A 13,028-nucleotide genomic window follows, 5' to 3' on the forward strand; every position below is an offset into this window, starting at 1 on the left:
GGAGAAGGCATTTGACTGTGTCCCTCGGGGTGTTCTGTGGGAGGTGTTGCGGGAGTATGGGATGTCTGGCACATTCCTACGGGCCATTCGATCCCTATACAACTGTTGCAAGAGCTTGGTTCGCATTGCCGGCAATAAGTCGGACTCGTTCCCGGTGGGTGATGGGCTCCGCCAGGGCTGCCCTTTGTCTCTGGTTCTGTTCATAATTTTTATGGACAGGATTTCTAGGCGCAGCCAAGTGGCGGAGGGCTTTCGCTTTGGTGGCCTCAGAATCTCATCTCTGATTTTTGCGGATGATGTGGTTCTGTTGGCTTCATCGGGTGAGGGCCTCCAGCTCGCACTGAAACGGTTCGCAGCCGAGTGTGAAGCAGTGGGAATGAGGATCAGCACCTCCAAATCTGAGGGCATGGTTCTCAGCCGGAAAAGGGTGGAGTGCCCACTCTGGGTCGGGGATGAGTTCCTGCCCCAAGTGGAGGAGTTAAAGTATCTCGGGGTCTTGTTCGCGAGTGATGGGAGAAGGGAGCCGGAGATCGACAGACGGATTGGGGCTGCAACTGCAGTAATGCAGATGCTGCACCGGTCCGTCGTGGTGAAGAGGGAGCTGAGTGTAAAAGCGAAGCTCTCAATTTACTGGTCGATCTACGTCCCTACCCTCACCTATGGCCATGAGCTGTGGGTAGTGACCGACAGAACGAGATCGCGGATACAAGCGGCAGAAATGAGCTTCCTCCGAAGGGTGGCTGGCCTCTCCCTTAGAGATAGGGTGAGAAGTTTGGCCATCCGGGAGGGGCTCAGAGTAGAGCAGCTGCTGCTCCACATCGAAAGGAGCCAGCTGAGGTGGTTCGGGCATCTGACAAGGATGCCCCCTGGGCGCCTCCTGGGTACGGCTGGAAATAAATAAAATGCCTCAGGAATTATCGGTTATTGTGAAAAATAATGACCATGAAATAATATTTCACAATAAGTAAATTTATATAGCAGAATGTAATATATTTCAGCATTTTTTTCAAAATGTGTTCCATGATTTCACAATATCATTCTCACATTACATATCTGTGTCTTATTTATTCACATAGTTATTTATTTCATCTTGACCTATTTATTTATTTATTTAATTTTAAACACTTTGGAGTTTCATACGGTTCGGTTCTTTGGAGGTTAATAGCACAAACTGAGACAGGATACAAAGTCAAACTCAGCCACAGTTCTGTCAGTCCAGCCGAAAGCCTTCTATACATCTGCTGGGAAATCACCAAGCCACTTTGCAACCCACCTCCACCGCAGCTCCTTTACACATCATGTTTGGCTTAATGATGTCATACAATGCATACTTTATTCTGTGGCATGCCATCTTGCTATTGTTCTATCAGACAGACAAATAAAAAAATTACTTGTTTTGTTTTTTTTTAACAAAATGGTGCCTGACTGAAATACTGTCTGTATACTTTGGAGGTTACACTCTCTGTACTGTTTTTTATGATACTGCATGCTCACTTTATTGCATGTGAGAATGGCTGCCCCTTGTCCTGAAAGACCTTTTTCACAGCAGACGTTTTGGCAGGTAATAAGTGGAAAGCCGTGGGTGCAGTTAACAACATTAACCCTCAAACACACGGGTCGTTTTCCCAATATTATTTCATATCTTCTAGTGACCCAAGGCATGTATGAGGCAGATATAAACCATATAATAAATCTGAACCACTTGCAACCTTTTCTGAGTTTAGAATAAAACAGTGGGTTTCTCACTCAGGAAAATTTTAAATGATTTACACAAAAGAAAAAAAAAGTCACCCTTAGTTTTTCAGTACAGTCAGAACATAATACTTTGCATTATGTCTTACAGAAACCTGCTGTACCTTATCAAAAAGAGACACCGACCAAAGCACGAATCAGTCATTCAGCAATCGCTAATCACAGTCACATGCTAGTGATTGGAGTGTGGTTGGTGGAAAAATGTTCATTGGGCCACTGCTTTGCAGCTAGAGCATCTATCAGCTTTTAGAAGTTGCAGAACATCTTCCCCCTTTTCTCCAGCTGTGACCACAGCACTTTCAAAGCTGGCATTTTCCAGGAGATTATGTGGTCAAGAGCTCTTCATGCATCTTCATTTTGCAAGTTTGTCCTGCTTGGCTTTCACAGAAAAAACAGTTGAGGCAGTTAAGGTAGCAATAGGAAGATTCTCTCACCCATCAGTCTCCTCTGGAGCGCTAATTTTGTTATTCTCTTACTCTGACTCTAGTTTTACATTTTCTAAATCATGACTTGCAAAAAGAAACACTAGTTCTGCATCATCTGTAGCCTCAGGTGCATCTAAATCTGCAGAGCTGCTGTCATCAAAACCCTCAAACATCAAAGACAGTGCTGCGTCGAACTGAATGTGCTTCAGCACAATCATCCACTGTTTTTTTGTTATTGTGTCTGGCTTTAAAGATATTGTAACAATGGTATTCACCACCACTAAAACTTAAAACATTGCCCTCCAGTTACATCCAGCATACACTTTTACATACCTCAGATCACTTACAGCCTTACAGTCTTCCACAGACTGAATGTGGTATGTGACGGCTGTGTGCAAACAGGAATAGGACCCAAGGTGCAGACTCCGGAGACAAACTTAAACCAAAACAGCTTTAATGCTGAACGCAAACATAACATAACTGGGAAAAACTGAAAATAAACTAACACCGGTGGACTGGCAAAACACACAGCAAAATAAACGGTAGATCACGACACGGACACAGAGAAACACAGGGCTTAAATACAAAGAGGGAGCAATCAGGGAATGAATAACAGGAGGGAAACACAGCTGGGGCAAATCAGAACTGACGAGACAAAAGGAAGCGTAAACTGAACACACTGAGATAAGACAGAGACCTTCAAAGTAAAACAGGAAACACATAACACAGACTCACATGCAGGCACTACAGAGGGAACAGAGACGTGGGACCAGGGCAGACACAAACACTGACTGAACACGGGGATATAGGAACTAAGGATACACAGAGACGCGAACTAGACAAGGGGATACAGGTGATAGGGGAGACAGAGCAACTAAAGAAGACAGAGACAGAACTCAAAGAAACCAAAGACTAGAAAGTATAAATAATATAATAAACTCAAAAACCCTGGGTCAACGACCCAGGCATCCTAACACCCGGAGTCATAAACTTAGACTGGAAAAAGCCTTTCTTAATATTATTAGTTATAGGAGATCCCTCTTTACGACATATTTTTATAAGCAGGCTTTTTCTGTGCCTCCACTTTGAGTTATATCTGTGTTATATTATTTTTGTTGTTAATATTTTTTTAATGACAAGTTAAACTCTCTGTAGTTGGCAGGTTATTATAGCATTCTTGGGGAAAGTCCAGTTTGGTACTGTGATATTTGTGCTGTTTGCAGATTCTGCCCCCAAGGCTCATGCTATCATATCAGAAAAAATAGAGAGCGCAGCTGCGGATAAAATTTTTTTCACTTCACTGGGATCAAAGATGGATTTTTCAATCCAGTGGAAGAAGAGGCAAACAGCTGTCTCAAGTGGAAGAGTCTCATTCTGCAGGCAAATGGATCAAAAGATTGATTGTTGGTTCTGCTCTCCAGCTGGCTGTACTGTTTCTGAAGGGAAATTTCCTAATATCTTGGCCACTTGGGTCAAGTAGAATTTGGTCCCTTTCATCAGTCCTGGCACCTCATCCCTGATACATGAGCTAAGCATCAGCAGTAAAAACTAATGACAGGTGACGGATGCTAAAGCAATTTTATCCCCTTAACACCTATAATATTCAATACATCAGTTTTGATGAGTTTTGGAGGTAATTTGTGAGGTCAGACATTGATGTCGGATGAAAAGGCCTGACCCGCAATCTCCACTCTAATTCATTCTAAAGGCGTTCTCTCAGGCTGGGGTGCAGGCCAGTCAAGTTCTTCCACACCAAACTTGCTCATCCATGTCAAACTGTTCCCACAAAGTTGGAAGCATAAAACTGTCCAAAATGTCTTGGTATGCTGAAGCATTAAGAGTTCCTTTTACTGGATCTAAGAGGCCAAGTCTAACTCCTAAAAAACAACCCCACACCATAATCCCCCCTCCACCAAACTTTACATTTGGCATAGTGCATTCAGATGAGTACCGTTCTCCTGGCAACCACCAAGCTCAGACTCGTCCATCGGATTGCCAGATGGAAAAGTGTGATTTGTCTCCACTGCTCCAGCGTCCAGTAGAGGTGTGCTTTACACCACTGCATCCATAGTGCTCATACACAGACCGGGACAAAACACAAGTGGCATCCTACCTCCTGGCTCTTCCTCTACCCAGACGGCATCTTTGCCAAAACCAAACTGTGTATTTCTAGTGAGGACATGTTTGAAGCTGCTTACCTCCTGCTGTGTGCTCCATGTGACACTGACAGCTTCAGACAATGCCCCAGCTCTCCCGAAGCTTTCTGAATCTCATGTGCAAAAACCGCTCAAGGGACAAGTTCACGCTTGAATACTGAGTGAGATACACCTAGAAACTTTCTTGTAATATATCAATCAGGCTCAGAACATTATGGAGATAGTACTTCTCCCAGGATGCTATGAACAAAAAGAGATGTGGAGATGGAAGACCACCTGAGCTACGGTTCTCATGCTTTTGTAAATCTTGAACAGAATCCAGTTAAAGAATAGATTAGAATACACATACGAGGATTACTGGGTTTATGCATGATTTATGACCTCCCCCCTCCAAAAACCTCACAAAACAAAAACAAAACACACTCATTGTGGATCTGCTGATGAAGATGATGATGTACGACACTACGCATTTTCAAACCTGATAATCAATCAATCAATCAATAGCTTCTAAGATGGCGCTGGAGTGACGGCAGCCTTTCCAAGTAGCTCTGCAACACCGCACCTTTTTTGTTAACTTTAACTTTTTTAGACTAGGCTTTTCAAACTTTTTTTCACCTTCCTCTACTTATACCTCTTAGATATAGCGATACAAGATGGATAATGCACTTTTTAAAACTTCTGGAACCAGTTCCTTCATCTATTCGAGAGCGGAGCTGCTGGCACTAAAAACAAAGGGACAGACCGGCATGCGACACAACATCCCGGCCGAGCTAAAGAGGAGCTACAGAGGCTGCAAAGCTGGAGCGAGGAGAGCGGATCACCGGAGGCGATTCAAACCATCAATCCCGACAGTGATCATGGGCAACGTGAACTCGTTACAGAATAAGATTGATGAACTGTGCGCTCTGAACAACCACAGACTATACCGTGAGTGCAGCTTGTTTATCTTCACGGAGACGTGGCTAACCGAGCTAACGCCGCAGGCTAACGTAGACCTATGCGGTTTCACATCCGTGAGAGCCGATAGGGACATGCAGGCCAGCGGAAAAAGCAGAGGTGGGGGACTCATTGTCTACGTTAACAACAGATACTGTAACCCTGGACACGTCTCCGTTAAAGTTTCGGTATGCCGTCCGGACCTGGAGCTGCTAGCTGTTAGCTTGCAGCCATATTATCTACCTCGGGAGTTCAGTCATGTGATCTGTGTGTGTGTTTACATCCCTCCGAGGGCCGACGCAACAGCTGCCTGTGAGAAAATACACACAGTCACAGCAAGACTTCAGACACAAAACCCTGAGGCTTTCATTATTATATCTGGAGACTTTAACCATGCCACACTGGACTCTACTCTGGCTGCTTTTCACCAGTTTGTGAATTGTCCCACAAGGAGCAACAGGACAATTGACCTACTGTATGCTAATGTGAGAGATGCATACAGAGCCACCCCCCTCCCCCCACTAGGGAAGTCAGACCACAACCTGGTTTACCTACAGCCACAATACACACCCCTCGTCCAAAGGCAGCCGGTCTGCGACTGGGGAGAGTGCCCGCCCTATGGAAGACATCCTGCATCGTCCCGGTCCCCAAAAAGAACCGGCCCAATGAGCTGAATGACTTCCGACCGGTGGCACTGACGTCACATCTTATGAAGACTCTAGAGCGGCTCTTCCTCAACCTCCTCTGACCACAGGTACAACATGCCCAGGACCCACTACAGTTTGCATACAAGGCGGGTGTCGGAGTGGAGGATGCCATCCTGTACCTCCTACACAGAGCCCACTCACACCTGGATGGGGGAAAAGGCACGGTCAGGATCCTGTTTCTTGACTTTTCCAGTGCCTTTAATACCATCCGGCCCTGTATGCTTCAAGAAAAACTGAACAGGATGGAGGTGGACCCCTGCCTGGTGGCTTGGATCTCCGACTACCTCACCGACAGACCACAGTACGTCAGGCTGAAGGACATCACGTCTGACACAGTGGTCAGCAGCACAGGAGCACCACAGGGAGCTGTGCTGTCCCCTCTTCTCTTCACCCTGTACACCTCTGACTTCTGCTACAACTCTGAATTATGCCACATTCAGAAGTTTGCAGATGACACGGTCATCATGGGGTGTATCTGGGATGATCAGGAAGAGGAGTACAGAAGTCTGGTGAGGAACTTTGTCGCATGGAGTCACACAAACCACCTGCAACTCAACACCTCAAAGACTAAGGAACTGGTTGTGGACTTCGGGAGGTCTAGAGCAGGTCCACTGCCGGTTCAGATAGAGGGGGAGGAGGTGGAGGTGGTCAACAAGTACAAGTACCTCGGGCTGTGGGTGGACAATAAACTGGACTGGTCATGCAACACAGAGCACCTGTATAAAAAAGCCCAAAGCCGACTGTACTTCCTCAGGAGGCTGAGGTCTTTTAACATCTGCAGGAAGCTCCTGAGGATGTTTTACCAGTCGGTGGTTGCTGGAGTACTTTTCTATGCTGTGGTGTGCTGGGGGAGCAGCACAGCAAAGAAGGACTCATCCAGGCTGGAGAAACTGATCAGGAGGGCTAGCTCTGTGGTCGGCATGAAGCTGGACACTCTGGTGACAGTGGCAGAGAAAAGGACATTAAAGAAACTGATGGACATTATGGACAATGCCAGACATCCTCTGCACACGGCCATTAACAACCAGAAGAGTCTGTTCAGTGACAGGTTGCTTCTCCCAAAGACAAGAACTAACAGACTTAAAAACTCCTTTGTCCCACACGCCATCAGACTGTTTAACCCCTCCCTGGAGGGGAGAGGGAGGGGGAACAGGAGGACAAAGGAGGGGGGAACAACTAAGCTGTAGTGCCTCTTCACCTCACTGTGCAATACTTTTGTAAATAGTCAACGGTGCAATAGACTCAATACTTGAAATGTGCAATTCACTTGTATTTTTATTTTTATTCCTATTTATTCTATTTATCCCCTTCGTATATTTTATTTATATTGTCTCTGTATTTATATATATATGTGTGTGTGTGTGTGTGTATTATATATATATATATATATATATATAATATTCTGTAACTCTGTAACTTCTGTCGGTGCTGTGCTTTTTTGGAAATCGAATTTCCCAGAGGAACCCACCCGAGGGATTAATAAAGTTCTATCTAATCTAATCTAATCAATCATCTGATTATGCACAGGTCATAAATCCACTGATCAGTTGCTTATAAGAAAGAAAATAGTGTTGGGAGATGGGAAGAGCAAAGATGCATTTCTGCTTGGGTAAAATCATAATCACTCGTCTGTCTTGGCACCCCATCCCCCATGCACAAGCTATATCATCCACTGAAATTCTCACACAAAACAAACACGCACAAACAGACACATACACTGGGGGTGGTGGTGGGGGGTTCTAGCATGCAAAAAGGGAGAGAAAAATGGCACAGCAATGGAGGCAAATTGTACAGATTTGGTGAAATTTGGAGGTGGCGACTGAAAGAGAAAGACAGCGAGGGTATTTTGGGAAGATGGATTATGCTGAGAATGGGAAACAGAGAAGGAGAAACACAGAAGCATGTAGACAGGCAGCAACAGAGAGGTGGGGGGAGTTCATATTGTGGAAGGGGGGGTGGGGGGGGTGTCAGTGGTGGATGGTGGGAGACTAGGCTACATGACGTTTGTTTCCATGGTGATGGTCTCTCCATCTCCCACACGTAGGGAGATGGTGCTTTAATGTGTGTCTGTGCTCGTGTGGATGTCTGCATATGTGTGTGTGTGTAATGGCATTTTGGTCAATAAAGAACCAAGCTCTTGTTGTTGACATAGTGGGCATTATATTGATACTGCATTAAAACCACGGCTATGAATGGTCCCAGCTAGCAGTCTGAAGCAGCTTTGCACAGTATCTTAACACACACACGCTTGCTGGATGAAGCGCTTCACACAAACCAACGTACAGGATAGTCTGAATCCAAATAAGGGGAGCTTTTATGCCTGGGTTTTGCCAGGGTGAGAGCTTCTTCTGCCCATTCTGAGCTCTCGCCACCTTACTCTTGCAGGGATCACTTTTTATCAACTGACTTCTCTAGCCGTGTTGTATTTGGGATGCTTTGGATAGAAATGCTGTATTTATGGTAATTAAATAAAGTGGGAAAATAAGAGACAGCCACCAAATCCCCTCCATTTTCCACAGGGCTGCAGTGATAGCTGATCGGCTGCGATGAATCAGTCTGTTTTTCACCTGTGCTTCTGCCGTCCAGGCTTTTACTCACTGATGGCTGTAATAATGGTTAAAAATAGCACCGAGGGGGTTGATGCCTTGCCATTTGGCATGGAAATGCTATAGCAAGGTGGCAGGCTTTTAACTTTATTGGGCATAAATGTATCCAAGAGCTGCACCTCAGGTGGGGATTGGACGCAAGGGTTAAAGTGCAGGGTAGCCTTGAGATGTCTGCGCAGGATGTTGTGCACAAACAATGTGTTTACGAGAGATGTGATTGCGCCTGTGTTGGAGAAAACAGGCTGATATCTGTGTGGGGCGTGACCGGCATGGCGAGAGGATTCGACTGTCGCGCCGAGCTGGAGTAAGGAGGAGGAAGAGGAGGAAGGGAGGGGAAGTGGCTTGGGAATGCTGCAGAATCTTGAAGCCAACGTCGCCATCTGGTGTCAGATGAAAGTCAGGGCAATAATGAGGAAATGTAAAGCATCAGAGAAAATGTTATATTGAGTGCTGAAAAACTACAAAACTAATCTCGATATTTATAGATATAAACTATATAATAATAATATTTAGCAATGTGAACAGACGCACACATTCTCTTGCCAATCATCCACTTTTAGGCAGATAACCACACACTCAATTGAGCATGCAGGGCCAACATCATTCATTCAGGGGATTGGCAGTTTTCCATGCCAACAGTGGAGCAGATAATTCAGGGTACACATCCGTTTCACTCCATTGACTTGATATATCACTACTAGCACCCGCAAGAATCTGTCTGGCTATGTGCTCGTCTGTGTCACACGTCTCTCACATTGTTAACATTTTTTTCCATCTCTTTCAATCAGACTCTGTCAGACATGAGATAAAGATATGACAAATTAGAATTGTGCTCTCCTATTTTTTAGTGAAACAGTTTGGGAGAGCACAGCAGAATACCACACATGGGTCAAAGCTCTCACTTGAAAGCTGCAAAGTGATTCACGAAAGATTTATGAGGCAAATACGTTTTTGTACCAGTGTCATGACAATGAAATGAACAAAAGTGACCCTCTGAGGTCTAAGTCACCAAAGGTGGCAACCCTAATGTTAACCCTATATGTCCCTATATGAGAAAGATGAAACTGACTTTTTTTCTGTTGTAACTTTTCTATTTTTAACGTATATAGTTTTGGAGGTGTGCAAGTTAGAATGATAAAAAGAAAAATGTTTGGGAGAACAATTTAACTGAAAACAGCAATTACTTCTTTTTAAAATCATCAAATGTATTTTGTTAAACAATCAAGCAGATTCAGTTCAATTCTTTTTATTTATACAGCACAAAATTGCAATAAAAGTCACTTCAAGGCTCTTTATATCGTAAGGTGAAGACCTTACAATAATACAGAGAAAGCCCCATAAGAGGACCCCTTATGAGCAAGGGCTTGGTGACAGAGGGAAGCAAAAACTCCCTTTCAACAGGAAGAAACCTCTGGCAAAACCATGCTAAGGGAGGGGCAGCCATCCAGATTGGGGGTGGGTGGAGACACACTGTGGAAGAAAGCCAGAGTTTAAGATCAAGATAAGACTGGAGACAGTTATCATTAAAAGTCATTAAAAGTCATAGTATCACCTAAAACCCTCTATAGGGCATTCAGTGAAATACTTTATTAGAGTGGAGAGAGTATGAGAAGACATGACAATTAGATTTTTACCTCTGTGATTTCGTTCAATAATTACTTCAAATATGATTACCATATATGGTTCTTTGCCACACACAGGGTTAGGGATCTATGTGATCTATGAGGGTTTTTCGAGTCTTTCAGCAGATTGTTTTGATTTTGGCTCTTTATGCATTAGTTTTATGGCCCAAAGAAAAGCAAAATAAAAGAAAATAGTTTTAGGCCTCAGGTGGCCACAAACCTAATCTCCAAAACACCTAAACTTAGCTTGCTGTACTTGTGTATCCGGTTGTTCAGTGATGACGTGACGAATCCTACTTCCGGGTCTAAAGTAGTCTGCGTTTAATATGGCTTTTGTGTTGTTAACATGTTTAATGTTATGTATTTTCTTCTATTTGATCTCAAAAAGCTCCTAAAACAGTCAGTGATCACTGTTGACCTCCCTCGTCTTTTATTACCACTAATCATTTATTTAAGCTCAGTTTTTAAAACCTTAGGATGTAGCTACAGCCCAGCCCATGCAGCAGTATATGAATGACTAACCTCGTATTGTGGATGGATTATCTCAGTTGTTCTCCTGGCTGACGTTTGGTCCTTTTACAGCATCCTGCCATGCGATTACATTTGTCCCTGACCACCGAGAACACTCATGGTAACTTTTATCGAGTGGAAAAAAGGTTAGCTTGTTTATATTATGCTAACATAGCTGTGTCGCTAGCGGTCACGTAGCACATCATTATATACCAGCTAGCCCAACTTCAGTAACCCTACAAACGTCACTGCTGTTTAGTTTTCTGCCTTCATTTATGCTGGAAGTGATAACAGAGCTGTACATTTTAATTTGTTTCCAAAACCCCGCAGTCAGGACATGCTATATTGTATTTAGATAGAAGCTAGCGAGCTAACTCCCTGCTAACTTCTAACTCCGTTAAATGTCATAAATTCCGTTTTCATGGATGCCTGGATGTTAAACTCAATTGTTACACCTGGTAGAGCAGAACGCTGATCATTTTATTAAAGATGAAAGACTTTAGACAGTTTTTCAACTCTCAGTAATGCCATAGTGATCGTTTGATATATGGACCTGCAGCGGAGTTTAGACCCAGACACGGCTAGTGACGTCAGACTGAACAACCGGATTATCCAGTTGTCTGCTAATATGTTAGTGTGATTAAGGCACAATACATCAATAATGCGTTATTATCTGTAGACAGTGTTGGGGAGTAACGGAATACATGTACCGCCGTTACGTATTTAAAATACAAAATATGAGTAACTGTATTCCGTTACAGTTACCGTTTAAAAAGGTGGTATTCAGAATACAGTTACTTTGTTGAAATAAATGGATTACACTGCGGTACTTTCCTGTTTCATTTTGTCGCGGGTCAGGACTGTTTGGGTTTTGTTTGACAGCTACGTTCTGTTGTTCCAGGCGGCAGCGTTACGGTTGCCATGGTTACAGGGCGACGCTCTCTCTTTCTGCGACTGTGTGTTTCCTGGGTGAGAGAGCGCCTTTTCGTTGTTGTTGTTGTGCTAACAGGTAGAATGCTACAAGCATAGCTTTAAAGAATGTAGCATCATGGGCAGTGTAGTCCGTGTTGCAGGGAGAATGGACTGCCATACCCATTATGTGTCTGTGAGCGTGAGGAGGGAGAAAAAGGGGAGTGGAAAGGTACGAGTTGTCATCGAGAAAAAACGGGAGCTGGAAGCATGTAAATATAATAATAACCATTTCAGCCAAGAAGAGTGCCTGACGAGCCCAGTTGTAAGTAAGCTATTAAGACTCGACTGTACACAGTGTTCGTGTTTTCCTCCGAAAACGATAAGTTCCGTTGGAGCAGCCTGTCAACGCCTCTCTCTGTCTCTCGCAAGAAAAGTTGACCCACACAACAAAGTAAAGCTATTTTTCGGCTATGAGCCGACAGGGACCCCGCCGTATTAGTCAGAGGTCCCTTTACTACAGTTCGGAGTCGCGGACCTTCAGTAATAGTAATAAATCACACAGCAATAGTACATTCACGTTGTTGTAAAAAGCATGATAATATATTAAGTAATCCAAAGTATTCAGAATACGTTACTGTCATTGAGTAACGTAACGGAATACGTTACAGAATACATTTTGGGGCATGTATTCTGTATTCTGTAATGGAAAAAATTTTAAAAGTAACCTTCCCAACACTGTCTGTAGACATAAATCAATAGATTCTCTTGATATTCTGCTCTCAGTATGAAAACATTTAAATATTTAAGAAAGTGCAATCCGTTGGCTACAGCTGTGGCAAAGCTCAGGTGTTTGTCTATGAATGATTCCTTTATCTTGTTGCCTTGGATAATTTACATATTGTATTTTTAAGACTATTATATTTACATTTTTAAGCTCAATAACAGACAAGTTTAGAGTGACTTTTATATTCCCGTTTGAACTGTTTAGCAAACTGATTTTTGTTTTGTTCTATTGTAGTTTTACAAAAGAGCATAGTTACTTATGAGAAGCTTGAATAAAGTCAAGGTAAAGTTATCTGTCTACAGCTTTCAAGATGGAAACTCACAAGAAGGAGAAAATGTTTGAGATTTAATACAATCACAAAAACTTGATAGATAGATAGATAGATAGATAGATAGATAGATAGATAGATAGATAGATAGATATTTTGAATTCCATGAATTAATGCTAATGCTGGTACTCTTATTAATGAACTGAATAAACATGAAAAGCAAACCATCCTTTAAGGGTTAACTTTTCACATCATTGTAACAGGTTCAAAGAAGGTTCAAAGCTAGAGGAGCAAAGCCACACTGTGACCACTAGAGGGTGCTTGAGGTTAATTCATCAATTTAAAAACGT

This window comes from Maylandia zebra, linkage group LG22 (assembly GCF_041146795.1).
Source record: "Maylandia zebra isolate NMK-2024a linkage group LG22, Mzebra_GT3a, whole genome shotgun sequence".
In the NCBI taxonomy this organism is placed as follows: Eukaryota; Metazoa; Chordata; class Actinopteri; order Cichliformes; family Cichlidae; genus Maylandia; species Maylandia zebra.